Source organism: Chenopodium quinoa, unplaced genomic scaffold, assembly GCF_001683475.1.
Source record: "Chenopodium quinoa cultivar QQ74 unplaced genomic scaffold, ASM168347v1, whole genome shotgun sequence".
NCBI classification, from domain to species: Eukaryota; Viridiplantae; Streptophyta; class Magnoliopsida; order Caryophyllales; family Amaranthaceae; genus Chenopodium; species Chenopodium quinoa.
Window position 1 is genome coordinate 4,731,312 of NW_018744616.1, and position 4,485 is coordinate 4,735,796.

The window sequence follows — 4,485 nt, forward strand, 5'->3', positions numbered from 1 at the left end:
TTGATTCAAATAGCTTTATAGAATGTATTTGACATTTATTTGATTTAAATAGCTTTGTTTGAATGTGTTTGACTTTCATTTGATTCAATTTGCTTTGTTTGAATGTGTTTGACTTTCATTTGATTCGATTTGCTTTGTAGAATGTATTTGACTTTTATTTGATTAAATAGCTTTGTTTGAATGTGTTTGACTTTCATTTGATTCGATTTGCTTTGTAGAATGTATTTGACTTTCATTTGATTAAAATAGCTTTGTTTGAATGTGTTTGACTTTCATTTGATTCAAATAGCTTTATAGAATGTATTTGACATTTATTTGATTTAAATAGCTTTGTTTGAATGTGTTTGACTTTCATTTGATTCAATTAGCTTTGTAGAATGTATTTGACTTTCATTTGATTAAAATAGCTTTATTTGAATGTGTTTGACTTTCATTTGATTCAAATAGCTTTATAGAATGTATTTGACATTTATTTGATTCAAATAGCTTTGTTTGAATGTGTTTAACTTTCATTTGATTCAATTTGCTTTGTTTGAATGTGTTTGACTTTCATTTGATTCAATTAGCTTTGTAGAATGTATTTGACTTTCATTTGATTAAAATAGCTTTGTTTGAATGTGTTTGACTTTCATTTGATTCGATTTGCTTTGTAGAATGTATTTGACTTTTATTTGATTCAAATAGCATTGTTTGAATGTGCTTGACTTTCATTTAATTCAATTAGCTTTTTAGAATGTATTTGACTTTCATTTGATTTAAATAGCTTTGTTTGAATGTGTTTGACTTTCATTTGATTCAAATAGCTTTATTGAGTGTATTTGACTCTCATTTGATTAAAATAGCTTTATTTGAATGTATTTGACTCTCATTTGATTCAAATAGCTTTATTTGAATGTGTTTGACTTTCATTTGATTCTAATTCCTTTGTTTGAATGTGTTCGACTTTCATTTGATTCAAATAGCATTGTTTGAATGTGCTTGGCTTTCATTTTATTCAACTAGTGTTTCGGGGTTTTCTGATGTCCTGCGGGAGAGTTACAATTCTGAGACTGGAACCGGACGCCTGTACCTGCAAAATAACGGAGACTCCTGAGAGCTCCGCCTCCAACGGTCAAGTTAGTACCTGATTAAGGAGTAATTAATACGGAAATTAAAGTAATAAGATCTCTCTAGGTGAGAGTGCTTAGTGTTGGTAATCTGCGTCGTTAGCGAGATTAGCCGGTTGTTGGTGTTCCGTAATATTTCTGTTCTTCTCTGCTTGATCTCTTGATTCTCTGATTACCTAACTAATGAGGATTAATTAAGTATTTATAGCCTTGAGAAGCGTGCCACTCTCTAGGTTTAAGGTAAACCTAGGGCTGATCGGGCCTCTAGACTGGATTGGGCCTTGATGGCCGGTTTTCCCATTTGGCATGGGTGGCCACGTGGCGTGTCTAAATTGGTCCGTAGAGGACGTATCTGTGATTGACACGTGGCAGGCTCCCGTTGGCCTTCGTGAAGGACACGTGGCGGAACCTGGTTGGTCCACTTGTCAGACGGTGATTGGTGGATGAAAATCCCCTAAACATTTGCCCCTCACAGGTGGCACGTGACTGGTCACGTGTCGCCTGTGACAGGTGTCGCACGGTGACAGGCGACGGCCTGCTACAGGTATCACCTTGCAAACGGCCGAGAGATTTTCCCGCCCAAATTTTGAATTTGGAAGCGACCTTTCGCCTTCTCACCTTGCCTATATAAGGAAGTGCTGACTTCGGTCATTTTCACATTTGAGAACTTTGCGAGAACATTCGGACCCCTGAACTTGCTCTGACATTTCGGACCTTTTCTGCCTACCGCCTGTTCTGACAAGCCGACTGACCCGGACTTCCAGGACTTCATCAACCGTCACTCGTTCAGGTAACTCAGTTCTCTTACTCTTAATTTTCTTTTTATTTTTTGAAATGGCACCACGGAAGCACACGACACGACCTAAGTTAGTGATCAGCCGGTCACCGGGGACGGCTGAATCTAGGACTAGGAGTGCCGCCTGCCCTTTTCTGGACCCATCTTTGCCCTTTATACAAAGTCCGACTGTATCTGTGTAAATGCAGAACGTGATGGCCAGAACGAAACAGACTGCTATGATATCAAACTCAGACGGCTCCTCCCAAAGGGTGCTCCTTAGTGAAACATCTGACCAGGCGCCAGATGTAGAACGAGGCGACTGTCAAGCCGACAGTTCTGAGAGAGGGGCCAAGGTGTTCCCTTCCCATCTTACCGTTGACATGTCTAATTTTCCTCCTGCTCCTTCTAAGGGAGAGGAGGCGGGCCCCTCTGGGAGAGGGGAGGAGTCGTCCTCTTCGGACTCGTCAGAGGACGAGTCCGAGTCCAGCTCTTCTGGCCACAGTTCTCCTGGCTCAGAAGAAAAACATAGCCGCCTACAAGAGGCGAGACTTTCTCATGCAGTTGAGAAGGGGGACAATTGGGCGGAGCCGTCCGCCTCTTACAGAGAGGAAAACGCCCCCTACTACTGCATGGTACCCCGGGGCCGGATCGCAACCATGCAAGACAACGTGGCGAGCTTTATTGCTAACCACAAAATGGGCCCGGAATTTTTACTGTTCGTGCCGGATCCAGAAGACACTGTCGTCCGGCCGGCTGGTACCAGCTATGGTGACGGCTGCTTTGGCTGCTATGTGGCAGCCATCAAAGCTGGACTGCGCTTCCCATTACATCCGGCTGTTCAGCGGATTTTAGATGGGTATGATTTGGGGTTATGGCAGTTAGCCCCCAACTCTTGGGTAAACGTACTCGGCTATGTGGCCGGGTGCGAAATGTACGGGGTGGAGCCAAGCTTTGAGGCTTTCGCCCACATGAACTATCTCAGCCGGACCCCTAAGTCGGGAGGTACCGGCTGGTACCTATTAACAAGCCATAGGGGTTACCTCATGACGAGAGGTAAGGCGAACAAATGGAAGGATTGGCGGAACACCTTCCTTATTATCGAGGGTTCAGACACGGAGCTGAACAAACGCTTTAACAAGTGGAATAGGGATCCGCCTCTTCTCGCAGGCGGCCGCAGCATGCCGCCTGTTCCCCCAAAGGCTAAAAGAGAGATCCTAGACAAAGGACTCTTCAAAGTAGAGACTAGGGTGAACTCTACTTCAGGGGTACGAGAGCAAGTACCCCTAAACTGCGTCCCGAGCTTCAAGTGGCTCTATGACGAGTACTTTTTGGCCGCCTGTGGCCTCGGCAGTCGGTGCTCTAGAGGTAGCCGGCCTGACAAATACTCTGTTTTTTCACGCCTTGTTTACTTGGGATTTTTACTAACTTTGCTGTTTATTTCTTGCAGCTGACGCTATGAGTAAAATAACAGCATCCAAGACTGCGGCGGCCATGTTGCGGGCCTCGCTCATGAAACAGTCGTATGCCGACTCCCCCAACAAGGAGGCACCCTTGGTAAGCCTCGAAAACTCTTCCTCTTTTAGTTGTCTTATGCATATACTAACTCTTTTTGTGTTCAGTCTGGCACTCTAAGGGCTTCTTCCTCGCAACAGCCGGACCCCAAGGCCCGGAGGACGACTGTTGCAAGCTCTCCTGGGTCTTCCAGGAAAACAGTGGCGGCTGAGAAGCAGCCGGCCACTTCTTCAAAAACCCAGGCGGGGCCGCCTAGATGTATGGGCACTCACTTGTAAAAACTCACCCTTGCTTCCTTCTTGACTAGGTCTAACTTGTTTTTTTTCTTTCACTTAATGCAGCCGGCCCGCAGGGACTTGACTTGGTTGAGGTAGCCAAGTCTATGGTTAAAGTAGTTCCTCCATCTGACAGGGAGGCGGTCAGGGGTGCCGGCACCCTTGACCTTGATGGGATTTCAGGGGTCCTAGCTGAGGTATACTTAGCATATTTTTGAGCTTTTGAGTTCCAGGACGCCTGTTAACTTTTTTGTTTGGAAACTGACGCCTGTTTTTCTTTGTACTTAGGCCCTGCTCCGAGTCAACAGCCTTCGCAAGCCGATTGATCGGAAAAACAAAGAGGTAAAGGCCGCAAAAGCTATGGCCGCCTCCAGCTGTGATAAGGCAATGTTTCAAATTGCCCAAAATGAAGTACTGACCATTGGATCTTCTTTATTATCAGGCGCAGGCTACCGCCGCTGTTCGGGCTCAGTTAGAGGCGGCCCAAAAGAAGGTTGACGAGCTGGAGGCGACCGTCACCAACCTTAAGGCCGAGCTGAAACCTCTTCGCCAAAAAATGCACTCTTACGAAGCCATGGAGAAATCTTTGGCCAACGTAAAAGAACGCCTGGTGAACCAAGAGAAGAGTCTTACCCAAGAGCTCTCGGATAAGGCCGAGCAAGAGAAACAAGAGCTCGTCCGGGAGATGGTGGAAGACTCCGCTCAAATCCAGCGCATGACCTGGGAACGACTGTTCCCCAGTGCCGACTTTGCCTCATGGGAAAGAACGTACCGCCAGTGTTCGGAAATATATAATCAACAGATCCTGGCGGCT